Raw genomic sequence first — 18,949 nt, 5'->3', positions numbered from 1 at the left:
ACAAACTAGGGCCCATCTGTTCTTATTTTTAAAAGTTTTACAGGTACATTACACAGATGTGTTTCCATTCATTCTACAACCAACCACACAGCATAAGCACCAGACACTCTTTCAATACTGGTGCCCCAAGATTACCAGGCAGTGACCCTGCCATGCTCCCACCTGATTACAATGTGCACTACCCCTACCCCATGTGGCTGCTGCACAGTCCAGGAAGCAGAGCTGGCCTGAATGTCTTGGGGATGGGAGAGGAAAGAGGAGCTCACTTCCTTGATGGGAAGATGAGAAGGCTTCAATGAGAAGATGCTTCGGTCCCCAGCAAATTACCCTCCATTTAGCAGTTGAAAACGGCACACATTTATCTTGCAAATCTAAAAGTCTGAGTTTGGGGCTAGGGATGTGGCTCAGTGGTAGAGTGCTTGCCTAGCATGTGTGAGGCACTGAGTTTGATTCTCAGCACCACCACATACAAATAAAATAAAGGCATGGTGGCCATCTACAACCACCAAAGAATTTTAAAATAAAATACAGGTATTGTGTCCATCTACAATTTAAAAAAAATAATAATACTTAAAAGCCTGAGTTTGGGGCACAGCACAGCCAGATCCTCTGCTCAGGGGCTCATGTGGCTGAAATCAAAGTGTGGGCCAGGCTCTCTCCTTAGGAACTGGGGGTCCTCTTCTAGTTACTGGCAAAATTCAGTTCTTTGTGGTTGTAGGACTGAGATCTTCATTGTCTTGCTGGCTCTTGGCCCAGGTTGTTCTTCGTTACAAGTTCAATTCCACATACAACATGGCAGCTTCCTTTTTCCAAGCTGGCAAGAGAACCCCGTGTGATTGGCTTGAGAGTAACTATCTGTCACTTTTGCAATATGAACAACTAACTCACTCTTAGGACAAGAGGATTGTATATAAGGGAGTGGGAAATTTAGGGACCATCCTGCTAGTGACCTATGGGGAGTACAGATCCTCCTTAACATATGGGGTTACAGCCTGGTGGGGTTACAGACTTACCCACTGTAAGTCACAGATATCATGAGGCAAAAGAAAGCATTTAGTACACCTACTGAACATACTAGCCTAGCAACACAGCAACTGTAGAATATCAGTTCCCTTCAGGATCACGTGGTTAATTAAGAGCCGCTGCTGCCTAGCATCTCAAGAACTCGCGCTAGCCCCTGTCAAAGTTTAACCTTCAAAATTCAAAGTATAGTTTGGACTGAATGCAGATCACTTTTTCACCATCATAAAGCCAAGCCCTCCTAAGTCAGGGACCATCTCTATAGACTGGTGGTTAAAAGCACACTCGTTCTCAAGCTACCTTAGCTGGGTTCTCGTGTGGCTTATTTAAGTGTGGCCAACAGCAAACTTAACCTCTTTGTGCCTGGGCTTTCTCATTTGTAAAGTGGGAAAATAACAGCATCTACTTCCAAATTGAGAGGATTAAAAGGAATTAATATACATAAAGTACTCAAAGTGGTGCCAGGCACCTAATAAGCATTTAATAAATGTAAGCTATTACTGTTATCTGTTCACCCAGCAATGCGATAGAGAGCGAACATCTGTTATTTTCTAGCTGCGCAGGCTTCCATTTCTTCTAGTAATAACACCCCGGTTTCCCTATGTACAAATCTCCCCAGATGGTCTTGGTGAGTCTCCTCCAATCTTTCCCCACCCCTTACTCTCTGCCTCCCTACTTCACTTGCTGTGGGGAGCAAGCATCTCAGCCCCTCAACCTGACCAGCCCTGTTTCCACTTGGTACAAGGAGAGTCAAACTTCCTCTTGGGTTGGCCAGGATGGATGAACTTAAGCCTTGAAGTCAGAGGGGAGGGGCCAGCTGCATTGAGGCTGCCTAAAGATGAAATGGACATAAGGAAACAGAACAGAGCAGAGGTGGGGGCCAAGGAACCCCCAATATCTTCGCTGGAGTCCTTGAATTAAGTTATACCTGAAGCCAGAACCAACTGGGCTTTTCAATTACCTGAGCTGATAAATTCCTCTTACTTGGTTATTCCTCTTTGAGTGGAGTTTTATTGAAACTAAAAACCTGAAATCTGGAACCAAGGGTGATGGGTACGTAAAATGTCCACATGTCACCAAAGAAGGAGGCAGGAGCTGATAGAACTAAGTGATTTAGTTGAGGTGATTGAGATGGTCAACCACAGAAGACTCGAGCTTCTGACACCAGATCTATTGTATCAATCACTTATTGTCAGGTTCACGAATCACTCCAAAATTTAGTAGCTTGAAGCAACACCATTTTTGCTTGTTCTCGATGCTCTAGACTAAAAGTTTGGGCGGGACCCAACTGTGCAGTTCTGCCGGCCTCATCTGAGGTCATTCGTGCAATGACAGTTCCAGCATGCCGAGGCTCCGCTGGGGCCACATCATTTAAGAAAACTTCATTGCTTATGCAGTGTGGTGCTGGCTGTTCACATCCGTTTGTCTTTGCAGCAGCCCATCTTAGATCCATTCACAAAAAGATCTTAGGACTGACGGAGATCCATGCCAATAGCTACCAGGCATCAGGAGACCCAGGCTTAGCGACCGTATGACATCACTTCCACTGCATTTTATTGGTCAAAGCAAGTTGCACCACCAGGTCAGATTGAAGAGGAGATGGAAACAGACTCCTGGCTCTTGATGGGAAGATCAGCAGAGTCGCATCACAAAGGGACATGGCTATAAGACTGGGAGGAATTGTGGTGACCTTCTTTGCAAATGAGGTACCAACTGTTATTAAAACTAATTGGTGGGGCTTAGCATGTGCAAGGCCCTGGGATCATTCCCAGCATTGAAGAAAAAAAAAAGAAGAAGAAGAAGAAAGAAAACTGCTTTTGGTTTGTTTGTGGTACTGGGGAGGGAACCTGGAGACACTTTGCCAATGAGCTACATTCCCAGCCCTGTATTTTTCATTCTGAGATGGGAGGTTGTAAACTTGCAATCCTCCTGCCTCTGCCTCCAAGTTGCTAGTATGGTAGGCGTACACCACAATGCCTGTTCTAACTGCTTTTTTTCCAAGCCTGTTAGGGGTTGAAAGTGCTAACCTTTGGTGTTGAAGTCCTAACCTTGGGTTTCTCAGAATGTGACCTTATCTGTAAATAGGATCTTTACAGAGGTAATTAAGTTAATCATTAAGGTAGGCCCCTAGTCTAATATCACTGGTATCCTTTTAAAAGAAAAAGTTTGGACCTAGATACCAGCCAGTAGTACACAGTGAAGACACAAAAAGAAGACAGTTATGTGACTGTAGTGATGCATCTAGGAGCGAAAGAGTACCAACGAGTACCAGCCACCAGCAGAAGTCAAGAAGAGGTCAAGAATTCCCTAAAGGTTTTCGAGGGAGCAGAACCCTATCCACACCTTGATTTTGGACTCCTAGCTTCCAGAACTGTGAGAAAATAATTTTCTATCATTTAGAGAAACCTAGTTTCTGACATTTTGTTACAGCAGCACCATGAAACTAATACTGAACCATCCTTTTCCTTGCCCTCCTTCCCTGACTCCTGGTGACTGCTGTTCCTGAAATATTTTCAGTATTGATTCCCCCAAAAGATGTCATGATTTTTTTTCATTAGATATTTATTCTTAAGTTTTAGGTGGGCACAATATCTTTATTTATCGAACCGAGTGCCTCGTGCATGCTAGGCGAGCACTCTACCACTGAACCACAATCCGAGCCCCAAGATGTTATGATTGATCTTGGGTTCTATAACCCTGCCTGGACCAAGGTCCTAGGATTGGCCAACCTGGTAGCAAAAGAAAAACTCACTCCTGGTTTTCAGCACTTTAGACAGACAAGGAATAAGAAAAAGTCCCATGGGAGAAAGTGACTGCAATCTCATTTAATTCTTTTTTTTTTTTTTTTGAGAGAGAGAGATTTATTTTTTAGTTTTCGGCAGACACAACATCTTTATTTTATTTTTATGTGGTGCTGAGGATCAAACCCAGGCTGCACACATGCCAGGCAAGCGCGCTACCGCTTGAGCCACATCCCCAGCCCCTCATTTAATTCTTGACATCAGCCCTGTGAGGTGGGAACTGTTATCATTCCTATTTTGAAGGTGTGGAAGCTGAGGCACTGAGAAGTTAGGTAATTCAAAATGAAGCTTCCAAGGAGAAGCTTTGGAGAAAAAATCTTTGCCACCAACACCTCAGAGAAAGCATTAATCTCCAGGGACTCAGTTGCTGGATACCATAGGCTCAGAAATAAGCTGTGAGGCCTAGTTACCAGACCTCAATGCTGAAGCCAGAGTTAAATCATTGAAACATGGCACATTGATATCGTAGGCCCAGCATGACCAGATATAGTGGCAATTTATAGAGAAGCATCTTCTTCATAGCATTTCAAACTAAAATGTCTTCAACTATTGGGGATCAGTTTAAACAAATCATTGTGTAACCACTTAGTGGAATATTATGCTGCTATTCATGATGAGCATTTTAAAATTGATCATGTTAAAACGTAAAACAGTTTTCACAGCCATAACAATGCTTTCCACAATTGCAGAAAATAAGGGGACTTTAAATGAAGTATGTGAAAACAATGTTTTTAGGATTTCTGTTTAAGTTTCTTCCATGTTAGTGAAGAAAAAGAAGGTTCCCAAATATTTTTCTGAAATGATTGATCTCTAAACACATAATATCTCTGCAAACCAACACCCTGCCCCCCCCCCCCCCCCGAAAAAAAGCAAGCAAGCAAGCAAACAAAAGTGTGTGGGGAATTCACATGTAAAATATTCATTGATAATACTAAATGCTGGTAAAAAAAAAATGCAGTAAAAGGGGAATATGAATTGATATACATGCTCTGAAAAACAATTAGTATGTTTTTCATCGTTATAACAAAATACCCGAGACAAGCTACTTTATAAATAAAAGAGGTTTATTTTGGCTCATGGCTCTGGAGATGCAAGATCTAGAGGTCTCATCTGGTGCAAGTCTTTTTGCTGACAGAAAAGTGGTATAGAGCATCACATGGCAAAAGACAAAGCCATGAGGAGTCAATCATAGAAGCTCCATTGTAATGATCTTATTGAATCCTAATCACCTCCCGAAGGGCAAACTTCTAAACATCTCAATCAAATTAAATTTCTACCGTCTGAATAGATCACAATGGAGATTAAATTTCTGCATGAATCCAGAAAGCCAAATCATATTCAGATCATTGCAGTAAGTCTGTATCAAGAACCTCAAAAATCTTCATATGTTTTTGCCCAATAACTATACTTTTCGTACCCTCTTAAGATAGTGATAATAACAAGAAGGTGAAGAGATCTCCTACAGAACAGGAGAAAATCTTTTCTACCTGCACTTCAGCCTGGATATACAAAACACTCAAAAAACTGAATACCAAAAAATAAAAATAATAAAAAAAGAGCAAATAACCTAATCAATAAACAGGCAAAGGAACTGAACCGGCACTTCACAGAAGAAAAACAATCGATCATCGATCAACAAATATATGAAAAATATTCAACATCTCTAGCAATTAGAGAAATGCAAATTAAAATTACACTGAGATTCCATCTCACTCCAGTCAGAATGGCAGTTCTTAAGAACACAAGTAACAGTAAATGTTGGCAAAGATGTGGGGAAAAGGCACATTCATACATTGCTGGTAGAGCTTCAAGTTGGTACAACCATTCTGGAAAGCAGTATGGAGATTCCTCAGAAAACTTGGAATAGAACTACCATTTGACCCAGTTATTGCTCTCCTTGGTATATACCCAAAGAACTTAAAATCAATGTACTATAGTGATGCAACCACCTCAATATTCATAGCAGCTCAATTCACAATAGCTAAGCTATTGAAACCAAACTAGATGCCCTTCAACAGATGAATAGATAAAGAAAATATGGTATATATACACAATGGAATATTACTCAGCCATAAAAAAAGAATGAAATTATGGCATTTGCCAGTAAACGGATGGAACTGGAGACCTTCATGCTAAGTGAAATAAGCCAGTCCCCAAAAAACAAAGGCCGAATGTTTTCTCTGATATGCAGATGCTAACACACAACAAGTGGGGGCATAGAACAGAAGTTCATTGGATTAGACAAAGAGGAATGAAGGGAAGGTAGTGTATGGGAATAGGAAAGACAGTGGAGTGAATGGGACAGAACTTTCCATGTTCCTATATGAACACACGACCAGGGAAACTCCAAATCATGTCCAATCTCAAGAATGGGAAGTTATACTCCATGTATGTGTAATATGTCAAAAAACATTCTACTATCATGTATATTCAAAAAGAACAAATAAAAAAAAATTGTTAAAAAATAGTGTTAATTGCAAATGGATCCAGGCATGGTGATGCATGCCTCTAATCCTAGCTACTTGGGAGGCTGAGGCAGGAGGATCAAAAGTTATCGGCCAATCTTGAAAACTTAGTGAGACCCTGTATCAAAATGAAAACCAAAAGGTCTGGAAGTGTAACTCAGTGGTAGGAAGGCTGCCTCACATGCACAAAGCTCTGGGTTCAATTCCCTTTACTAAGGGGGAGGAAAGGGGGGCGGGAAAGGAAGTCCCTCAAAAATACTTAGGAAGATGTTCCTTTCAACAATATTTATAATAGCAAATTACAAATGCACAACAATATGTTGAAAAACCTACTTTAGTAGGTTTTAACCTACTATCCATATAATAGGCTACTGCACAGACATTAAAATTAGGTTTACGAAGACAGAGAAAATAGCTTAACTTGCTCTGTCAGGTAAGGATCACGGCATAAATTTAAATACATGGTTGTAGTTCAATTTTATAGAAAAGCTACACGCATATTTAAATTATTAGAAAGAAAAACACTAAAATATTTACAATGATCATCTCAGGGTGGTGAAATTCCCAGTGATTTTATTTTCTTTAAATTTTTTACATTTTTTTAACTTTTCTACAATGAAAATTTTAACACAGAAACATTTACTTTGAAAAAATTTAAGAGACTGTTGCCTTGAAATTGGTTTGAACAGAGAAAATTAGAAAGTCAAATAACAGCTCTTCAACTGTACAATAAACCCACTTAATTCTTATTTTTATGTGAAAATATGAGGTTCGCTGCTCAGCCAGCCCTCATTAGAAGATTCTCAAAGACCCTAGAAACATATTCCTTTCAGCATATCAAACAGGAGGAGAGTGAGAAACTAAGGGATCATTTGAGGAAATCAAATTGTTTTAAGAAAAATTATCTGTAACTGCCATTTTGTACTGTACTTAATAAGCCACCAAATATAAGCAGACTTGTATGAGACATAATAAAGAATACTATGACAAGTTATCATTAACCTTAATTATTCTCTTCTTTTTAACATCTAATGGCCATCTACAAGTGTCACTTGTCATGCTTTATAAACAATACTTACCATTGCATAATCCTTTATTTATTTTTAGTTTTTGCAGAGCCGGGATAATACTGGATTTTTATGTTATGGCAAATTTTCACGGCCCAAACAACACCTCTTGCCCTTTCTTTCTCCTAAGAGAACCCTGATTTAGTTTATAGGACTAATGGGTCCCCTCTAGATCCTGCTCACTTTTTTTTTTTTTTTTGGTACCAGGGATTAACCCAGGGATGCTTAACCACTGAGCTACATCCCAACACCTTTTATTTTTTCTTTATTTGTTTATTGTGTGTGTGTGTGTGTGGGGGGGGGTGTTTCTGGGGATTGAACTCAGGGCACTCAACCATGGAGCCACATCCCCAGCCCTATTTTGTATTTTATTTAGAGACAGAGTCTCACTGAGTTGCTCAAGGCCTCACTTTTCCTGAGGCTGGCTTTGAACTTGTGATCCTCCAGCCTCTGCCTCCCAAGCCGCTAGGATTACACGTATGTGCCACCCCACCCAGCTTTTTTTTTTTTTTTTTAAATGGTAGTGGGAATTGAATCCAGGGATACTCTACCACTCAGCTACCTCCCCAGCCCTTTATTTTATTTATATTTTTATTTTGGAACAGGGTCTTCCTAAATTGCCAGGCGGGGGCTCCAACCTGCCATCCTCCTGCCTTCCCCTCCTGAATAGCTGGGATTACTGGTGTGCACTTGTGAGCACTCACTTTATATATTTGACTTCCCAATGTCCTTTGCAACTAGGCATAGTCACGTGATCCAGTTCTGATCAATAAGATTGAAGCAGAAGGTTGATGGGCAGGAGACGCAGAGACAGAGTGTTTGGTGGAGCTTAATTTTAACACCTGCCTCCTGAGATAAGACTACACCCCCACTTACAAAATAATGTTCTAAAAAATTGGCCCAGCCCAGAAACACATGCTGTAATCACACAGCAACTTCAGAGGCTGAGGCAAAAGGATCTCAAGTTCAAGGTTACTCTCAGCAACTTAGGGAGAATCTGTCTCAAAAGAAGAATTAAAAAGGGCCAGGAATGTCGCTCAGTAGTAGAATGCCCCTGGGTTAAATCCCCAGTACCTCCAAAAAGTGAATCAAATAAATTTTAAAAGTTAAATATGAATCTGTGAATCAGATGGAGCCTGTAGATTCAACTATCATTTTATAGCAAATACAGAACGAAGAGAAATTGATTTCATGACCTCACATCAATAACATCAGAACCCTGACCAAGGAAAACCAGGGAAAAGCCTTGTTTTATCAGCATACTCGTTGCGAAGGAAGAAAAACAATATAATCTGTAGATTTAAAAGTGACTTGAGAGTCATATCAACCATTAGCAGAGGCCCCAAATTCAAAAAAAGGATGAAATTTGTGAGAGTAGCGATGATATTTAGCATTTTGTTCATGCCTCACCTTTGGTTTTGGAAATGAATACTAAAATGTTCGAAAATGAAATAATAGTGAAGGCTCAGACTTGCTTCAGAATATCTTTGGAGTAGGAGAAGTAGATAGGGAGATAGATTAGACCATTTTGCCTATTAGTTGATCTTCCTTGAAACTACATGATGGATACATGGAATTTGTTACATTTATTTGTATACTTTGGCATAAGTTTGAAATTTCCCAGAATGTCTTAAAAGTGCATGTGGCGGGTGGATTTAGCTGATATTTTCCTTTCTCTCCTTTCCCTTTAGTTGGAAATGGATGTGATGTTGGAGCTATAGCAGCATTCCTGTTACCACGAGGCTTAAGAGCATGAAGATGATAAGAGCAGAGCAGAAATATGGAAGGAATCCTGGGTCTTTGGTGATGTTCGTGAGCTTCAGACTTCCTATAGCAGACAAATTTGTATTTGCTTAAGCTACTATTACAACAGTTTTCTGTTAGTTATTGTCCAAAGCAACCCTGATATAATTGCTATGTAATAAATCTTTCTCAAAACTGAGGTTTCCATGTCCTTTCCAACCATTATCTGGAATGTAAAACTTCTTTAAAAAAATATCTATTTTAAAATATATATATATTTGGGGATTGGGGACAGAGCTCAGTGGTAGAGTACTTGTGTAACATTTGCAAGGCCCTGGGTTCAGTTCCTAGTACTGCAAGAAAGGAAGGAAGACAGGTGGTAATGAGTAAGTGAGTGAATTTGGTACGGAGAGTTGGTTGTTAGGCAGAACAGTTTAGACAGAGAGATTTAATACACAAAATATACCAATTTTTGCTAAATTTTAAAAATTAAGGTGTAGAGGTGTAAATTCTGATGTGGAAAGACATCCAAAATTGTGCTGTCTAATGTGGAAGCCAAAAGTCACCCATGGTTATTTCAGTGAATGAAAACTAGATACATATTTTTAAAAATTCCGTTTCCTAGCTACCTCCTAACGGCTCAGTAGCCATCAGGGGCTAGTGACAGCCATAATGCAGTGCTGGGAGCCATTAGCCAAGTAGGTATGACAATTTCCTTGCCAGCGTACCCCATGTTGCAGTGACATTGAATGTAGGTGACCTTGCTCAAGGACCAGGGCGGATTAGGGTGTTCCCAGTTTAGGATAATCGGGTTTAGGGCGTTCCCAGTTTAGGTTCCAGGTTTAAGGTTTAAGATTATTCCTGCTGGGAATAGGGCGTATCCTGCTGCCTGAGTTCCCTTTGAGTTCTCACGGGATTCAGACAGTAGATTTTTGGGAGACAGAAGCCCAGTGGAGGTGGATTTGGGCAGAGAACGTGGATTTCCCCAGAACGTGTTTGTAGACGGCTGGTGTGAGTTTGGGAATAAAGAGCTGCTGTTTGAATCTACAAGCTGTGTGGTGGCTCGTGATTTTGTGCCCAGCCAGACTGCGGCATTTGTGCCCAGCCAGACTGTGGCAATGCAGAGTGCAGATTAGAGTGTTTCAGAAACTGCAGGAAAGTCCTCTTGAATAGCACCAGTCCCAGAACTATTTCACAAAGATGTAATAATGATTCAATAGATTAAGAAGAGCTTCGGGCTGGGGTTGTGGCTCAGCGGTAGAGTGCTCGCCTAGAACATGCGAGGTCCTGGGTTCGATCCTCAGCACTACATAAAAATAAATAAATAAAGGTATTATGTCCAACTACAATTAAGAAATACATATTTTTTTTTAAAAGAATACCTTCTTCAATAAATGGAGCTGGAGCAATTGGGCATCTGCAGTCAAATATATAAACATATAGCCAGGCACAGTGGTGCACACCTATAATTCCAGTGACTTGGGAGGCTCAGGAAGAAGAATCGCAAGTCCAAGGCCAGCCTCAGCAATTTAGCAAGTCCCTAAGCAACTTGGTGAAACCCTGTTTCTAAATAAAATATAAAAAGGCGCTAGGGATGTGGCTCAGTGGTTAAGTGTCCCTGGGTTCAATCTCTGATACAAATATATATATATATATATATATATATATATATATATATATATATATATTTCCCAATGTATAAAAAAATTAACTAAGTATATCATATAATTAAATGTCAAAGATAAAATTATAAAAATTTGGAGAAAAAAAAAAAGAGAACATCTTTAGGATCTAGAGCTGGGCAAAGAGTACTTAGAATCAACATCAAAGCATAAGAGCCTGATTAAAATTTACCTCATCAAAATTAACAGTTGTTTGCTTTGCAAAAGTTCATATGGAAAGGTCAAAAAGACAAGGGTAGGAGAAAATATTTGCAAACCAATTATCCAACAAAGGACTAGAATTAAAGTATTTAAAGACTTCTCAAAGCTCAACAGAAAAAAAATTAATCAATAAACTAATTAGAAAGTGGGCAGAAGACATGAAAAGACCCCACAGACAGCCAATGGGCTTTTCCCATCAATATCCTGGTTGTGATATCATGATATATTTTTGTGAGCTGTTACCATTTGGACACCTGGAATCTCTCTGTATTCTTTCTTCTTTTCTAATAACACTTTTATTGAGATATTATTCAGAGATTATAAAATTTATGAAATTTAAAATTCAGAAATGCACAATTTGTTGGCATTTGACATACTTACAGGGTTGTGCAAACCATTCTGAGTACTTAATTCTAGAAGATTTTCATCACTCCCAGAACAAACCCTATGCCCAATAAATATTCACATCCCATTTCTCAACCCTCCAGCTCCTGAAAACTCCCGATCTTCTTTTTGTCCTACAGAAATGTCTCCCTGTTCTGGACATTTTATGCTGCCTGTACATATGACCTGTACAATCTCAAAAAGTAAAGCTATTTCAATTATAAAAACAACTTACTTTTGTGATGTAAGTCCAAGAATACGTATTAAAACAACTATAGGAAACTCTATAATGATTTAATTCCATCACATTTTTTTATGTTTATTACTTCTTTTTTCTCAGTACTAGAGATTGAACCCACCACTCTACCATGAACTACTTCTTAATTTTTATTTTGAGACAGGGTCTTATAATTTGCTGAGGCTGACCTCAAATTTGTGATCCTCCCGCCAAGTAGCTGGGATTAAAGGCATGTGCCACTGTACCCAGCTACTATTTGTGACAGGTATTACATACCTCTTCTGAGTAATCATCCCTGATTATAACATTCAGAAATTATTCTATTTTCTTCTTAGTCCACACACTAGTTTCTTGAACCTATAGTTGTAAGTGTCAGAAATATAACTTTAACTGGCTTAAACATAAATAAATAAATAAGGACTGGAGATCTAGCTCAGTTGGTAGGTTGCTTGCCTTGCATGCACAAGAGCCTGGGTTCAATCCCTAGCATCACACAATAAACAAACAAACAAATAAACAAATAAATAAATAACGAGACTTTAAAATCCTCAATAACATAATGGCAAATTGAGTTTTATGATATATAACAAAAAATGAATTAACTAATAACTAATTGTGATTAATTCACAATAACTAATTGTGATTCACGCTAGGAATCTAGGCTGGTTCAATATTTGAAAGTAAGTCAATATATTACATCATTCATATATATGCAAATGCTCTACCCCTGAGCAGCATCCCCAGCCCTTTTTTTTTAAGGGGGGAGAGAGAGAGAGAGAGAGAGAGAGAGAGAATCATTTTTGGAGATGGACACAACAGAATGCCTTTATTTTTTTATGTGGTGCTGAGAATCGAACCTGGGTCCCGCCTGTGCTAGGGGTGTGCTCTACCGCTGAGCCACAATCCCAGTCTTCCCCAGCCCTTTTTAGTTTATTTTGCAATAGGGTCTCACTAAGTTGCACAGGCTGGCTTTGAACTTGGTGATCACCATGTCTCCACCTCCTGAGCAGCTGGTATCATGAACCACTGTGCCTAGCTTATTCTATCTTATTGACAGATTAAAGAAAACTATATGATCATATCCATTAGAACAGAAAAGGATGTGACAAAATTCAAAGTTCATTCATGACAAAAACTCTCAGCCAACTAGGAACAGAAAGGAAGTTCCTTAATGTGGTAAAGGGCATCTATGTTTTTTTTTAATAGTTAATCTCATATTTATTTGTCAAAGACTGAATTCTTTGCTTCTAAAACTGGCAACAAGGTAAGGATATCCACTGTCACTACTCTTAGTCATCATTACACTAGAAATGCTGACCAGTACAATAACACAAGTTACAAAGTCATATATGGCTGGGTGCTTGGTGCATGCCTATAATCCCAGAGGCTGGGGAGGCTGAGGCAGGAGGATCGAAATTTCAAAGCCAGCCACAGCAACTTAGTGAGGCCCTAAGCAACTTAGCAAGATCCTGTCTCAAAATAAAAAAATAAATAAATAAATAAAAGGGCTGGGGACGTGGCTCAGCAGTTAATCAACTCTGGGATCGATCCCTGGTACCAAAAATAAATAAATAAATAAATAAATAAATAGACATAAAAAGGAAAAATAAACCTGCCCCTGTTTGCAGTTGGCGTGATTGTCTACACGGAGAAACCCAAGGAATCTATAAAAAATATCCTAGTGAGTTTAGCAAGGGTCTAGGATACAAGGTTAATCTGTACACACCAGTTGTATGTTCACTTATGAACAGAAAAGAATTTGACACTGAAATTTTTTAAAGCACATTTACAATACCACCCCCCTCCCCTCAATTAAACACTTTGGTATAAATCTAGCAACCCATCCACAGGATCAGTATACTGAAAACTACAAAATGCTGATGAAACACAGAATACAAGTTAAACAAATGATAACTATACCATGCTCATGGATTGGAAGACTCGTTACAGTTTCGAAGTCCCTTTTCAATCAATCTACAGATGTAAGCATTTCCTAACAATATTCCAGAAGGACTTTCCATAGATATAGGCAAGCTGATTCACAATATCACTATACACCTGTGAAAAGGGCTTTAAGAAAGACTGACAAAGCCCAGGGTTGCCTGGGATTCATAGTAAATTGGACTCTTATTCATTGCTAGTGGGAATGTAGTATGCACAGCTATTCCGGAAAACATTTTGGCAGTTTTCTAAGGTTAAATATATTTTTATCATACAACCCAACAATCTCATTTTAGGCACCTACCCAAGTGCAATGAAAAACCTATGTTTGCACAAAACCTGGTATGTAATGTGATCACAAGCTCTACTCATAACCACTCAAAAATTGGAAACAACCCAAATTCCTTTCAAAGGGAGACAGATAAACAGTGATATGTCTTACCCATGTAATACTTCTCAGCAATACAAAGATATGAATATTAATATATGTAAGATCTTGGGTGAATTTCAAAGGTGTCATCCTTGGGGGAAGACAACAGTCTCAAAAAGTTAAATTTCCATGGTTTTATTTAGTAATATTCTGGAAAAGATAAAACTATAAGGAAAGAAACAGAACAGTAGACGAGAAGGGTTAGGGCTATGGAAAGAGTCTGATTATAAAATCACGAGGGAGGGAGTTTTAGAGGGTGATGGAATTGTTCTGAATCTTAATTGTGGTGGTAGCTACATGAATATATGATGTGTTAAAACTCATTAGAACTATGGATGCTTTCCTGCATGTAATTAAAAAAATATTTTTTTTAAAAAAATGGGATACTGACTTCAGGCATGGCTGAATCCAGGAGCTTAAACAATAAGACTTAACCTCCTCCAACTCTTGTCTCTTTTGCTCTAAATTGGATATAGTCTAAGACAGACTTTCTTTTTTTTATATTCATATTTTCAATATAAATTTATTGAAAGGCTATTTGTAAGCACTACACTGTAGCAAATATAAACCAATGCACACACAGTTAAAATGAGTACACATTAAATTGCCTTTGTAAAAAGATTCTGTTTGTTCAGACCAATATCTCTAATGAACATAGATGCAAAAATTATCAACAAAATTCTGGCAAATCAAATGCAAAAACATTAAAAAGATAGTACACCACAATTGAGTGGGATTCATCCCAGGGATGCACCATTGGTTCAACATATGGAAATCAACAACTGTAATTCATCACATCAATAGAATAAAGAGAATCACATGACAATCTCAATAGAATAAAATCATGGCATTTGGAGGTAAATGGATGGAGTTAGAGAAGATAATGCTATGTGAAGTTAGCCAATCCAAAAAAAAAAAAAAAAACCAATGCCAAATGTTCTCTCTGATATAAGGAGGCTGACTCATAGTGGGGTAGGGAGGGGGAGCATGGGAGGAAGAGAAGAACTCTAGATAGGGCAGAGGGGTGGGAGGGGCAGGGAGGGGCATGGGAAGTAGAGACTTTCTTTTTAATGGGGTTGATTCTCTTTGGACCAATGTAGGTCATGTGTACATCCTGAGATCATGGACCACGCTCACCTGTGGCCAAAGAAATGGAATATGCTCTTGGCTGGGCTTGGGTCCTGTGCCCACACCCAGTGGTATAAGGGTAAGTGAGAATCAAACTGATCCAACCTATATGGACTGAGAGTGAGGGCGAGGTGGTTCCAAGTAGGAAAAAAACCAAGCTGTTATTTACTAGAGCAAATACGTGCTAGACAGATCAGAAACTAGAGATATCTCTGCCTTCCACCTGGCATTTCTTACATTCTGCATTACAGGAGGCTCTTGTCAACTCTGTGATGCCCTCCACGTAAACCACAAATTCTTTGAAACCAAGGACTCTGCCTTATTTTTCCTTTCAGTTTTGAATACTGTACACATTCTCCTCCGCAGAGTAGTAGTTCCATAGTATTAGCAGCATGCATGACAGAGAACCAAGCATTTATGAATATGTTTATAAAGCTATATCTTTGTGTGAACACGAAAAAAACTCTGAAGGCACATTATTTCATGTTTCTCTGCAACCACATTAATAGCCACATTCCCGTTCAATCTTGCTTCTCTCGATGAGGTTTTAACATGTACAGCTCCGTTTTCCAACAAGGGCCAATCAATCATTACATCATCATCCATCATGTCTGAGCTCTCGGTAATGAAGGTGTCTTTCTTTCCACATTAGCAATTTAGGTGGGCGAAAGAGCCATAAAGATGTATGAAAGAAGACTGGAGAATTGGATTAAACAAGGTTAAACAAGATTCCATTTTCTGGGTCCCTCTTTGCTGCAGGAATTTTGTTGATCCACAGAATGAAGGGGCCAATTGTTTGCAAGTTCTTTTTTTTCCCCAAACTCTTAGAAGAAAATTGTACTGAAATCATTTTTTTTCTCCCTCTGTTATTGGAATAGCAGAGAGCTGGGAATAGCAACCGGCATAGGATGACATGTTTATTTTAAAGTTATTAAAGGAAGTACCCTGGGGCAGGGGGTGCAGCTCAGTGGTAGAGCACTTGCCTAGCTAGAGTGAGGCCCTGGGTCTCATCCCCGGCACCACAAAATAGAAAAAGAAAGAAAGAAAGAGAAAAAGGAAATAACTTATTCATCTAAAATGTTAAATTGTAGCTATTATGGGATCCAGGTTAATTGTTCCAAACTACCACAATGGAGGTGTACTCATTGTCACTCACGCCCCACATTGTCCCATATGATTTGCCCCCCAGGCCTTCCGCCTCTCCATCCCTCTTTCACATTCCATTCCTCCCAGGCCTCCCCACTCTTCCATCCATATTAGCCTTGTGCCTATTTGTCAGATGTAATTAATTCTGGCCAGGTGCACTGGCGCACAGGGAGGCTGAGGAAGGAGGTTTACAAGTTCAAAGCCAGCCTCAGCAAAAAGCAAGGTCCTAAGCAACTCAGTAAGACCCTGTCTCTAAATAAAACGCAAAATAGGGCTGGGGATGTGGCTCAGTGGTCAAGTGCCCCTGAGTTCAATCCCCGGCACCACTCCCCCACCGCCACACCACCAAAAAACCCCAAAAAGTTTAGTTAATTTCCATGTCAGGGTCTTGAGGTTACCCCATTTCTCACCCCATGCACCACTGACATTTGAGGCCAGATAACTCAGGGCTGTGGCTCTGCCACGTGCTCTGCCGAATGTCTAGCAGCATCCTGGGCTGCTTCCCACTGGATGTTAGCAGCCACCCTCCTTCCTCTCAAGATGTGACAACTAAAAATGTCTCCATATACTGCCTAATGTTCCGTGGGGACAAAATGCCCGCCGTGGAGATGGCTGTTTATGCCGGAGTCAACGCTGGGTGGTTCCATCTGCACTATTCCAAGCTCAGCTTCACAGAGGCGTCCCTGAGCACCCTACCAACGGGTCACTTTCAATCTCAGCGCACAGACCCCTCCGCAGGAACTCACTCCATCATGTATGTGCATGACCCTGTTGCTCTCTCCCATCAGTGTGCCTTCTTCTCCATCCAGCCTGAACCTCATCCGCACTACTCTGGTCCCCAGAACCTGGAGCAGAGCCTGCACAGGGTTAGGTTCAATGCATTCAATCACATATGTTGGGTTAATGAACCAAAGAGAGTGGGTGATTATGCCACCAGGACTTTCACCAGCTCTTTCCTTATCATTTTCACTGCGGAGGGTTTCAGCTTTTCGGAGATTTTTAAAATTTCCATTTATTTGGTACCAAGGATTGAACCCAGGGGTGCTTAACCACTGAGCCACATCCCCAGCCCTTTTTATATTTTATTTAGAGACAGAGCCTCACTGAGTTTCTTAGGGCCTTGCTCAATTGCTGAGGCTGGCTTTGAACTCCTGATCCTCCTGCCTCAGCCTCCCCAGCCACTGGGATTACAGGCATGTGCCATCACATCTATCTTATTTACTTATTTTTATTTTTGGTGCTGGGTATTGAACACTGAACTCTCAATTAGTGAGTTACCTCCCCAGTCCTGCTGTCCCCCTTTTTAAGACAGGGTCACACTAAGTTGCGCAGGCTGGCCTGGAACTTGCAATCCTCCTGCCTTCACCTTCCATCTCTAGGATTACAGGTGTGTGCCACTGTACTCAGCTCTCCTAGCATTTATTCCTTCCTTCCTTTCTTCCTCCCTTCCTCCCTTTTTAGTTGTAGATGGACACAATACCTGTATTTTATTTATTTTTACGTGGTGCTGAGAATGGAACCCAGGGCCTCACATGTGCCAGGCAAGTGCTCTCCCACTGAGCCACAACCCCAGACCTCTCTTAGCATTTCTTGAGCCTGAATTCCCCCCCCCCCCCCATTTATTTTTTTCTTCCCACATTTTTTTATTGGTGCATTATGTTTGTACCTAGTGATGGAATTTGTTACATATCCCTACACACACACCACATAGCAATATAAGCTGGCCAGTAACACTTCCCAGGGCTCCCCCTCCCTCTCCTACTCCCTTCCTCTGGTCCCTGTCCTCTATTGATCTCCCCCTTGATTTTCATGAGATCCCTGCCCCCAGCCCCTTTTCTTTTCCTGTTTCCTCTCTCCTCTCTCGTTTCCACAAATGAGAGAAAACACTATCCTTGACCTTCTGAGTTTGGCTTACAGAACTGAAGATGTTTTACATGTTTACTCAGTATAATTATTATTTTTTTGGGGGGGTACTAGAGATCGAACTTAGGGGCACACAACCACTGAGCCTCATCCCCATCCCTATTTTGTATTTTATTTAGAGACAGGGTCTCACTGAGTTGCTTAGTGCCTCGCTTTTGCAGAGGCTGGCTTTGAACTCGCGATCCTCCTGCCTCAGCCTCGGTAGCCACGGGGATTATAGGTGTGTGCTCTGTGCCTGGCTTGCTCAATGTGATTCTTAATCTTCCAACCTGACTTGATTTCACCTCCCTCAACAGGCTTTAAGTGCCAGAAGTACAGGTACCATTTCTCACCCTTAATGTCCACTCACTCCAACTTGGCCTCTTCCCCCAACCACACACACTTCCCTCCCTTCCTCTCATCCATTCCTCAAGTGCCCATTGTGTTCTAGACCCACAATTAGGCCATAGAGATACTGAGATAAGGTTTCTGACCTCCCAGTCTTTTTAGCCTTCCCAAGGGCCCCGGTAGTGGACAACTAATTATAACAAGACGGATAGTATTTGCATCATGTACAGAGAATACAAGCAAACTCCCAGTGGACCTGAACGCTTTCAGAAACATCCTTCCCATTGTGCCCATATTATAGATGCATATATGTAGATTATTCTCCCTTCTAGGATCTCCAGTCCTTTGGGACAGACACTTTATATTCTCCTCACTTTAGGTTCCTTCCACAGTACTCAGCACGGTATCTTTAACACAGCAAACACTCAATAATGACTCGTTGAATCAGTTAAT

The sequence above is a fragment of the Marmota flaviventris genome, chromosome 1, assembly GCF_047511675.1.
Source record: "Marmota flaviventris isolate mMarFla1 chromosome 1, mMarFla1.hap1, whole genome shotgun sequence".
Lineage (NCBI taxonomy): Eukaryota > Metazoa > Chordata > Mammalia > Rodentia > Sciuridae > Marmota > Marmota flaviventris.
The sequence above is the reverse complement of the archived record's forward strand: the minus strand, read 5'-3'. Positions refer to the sequence as shown.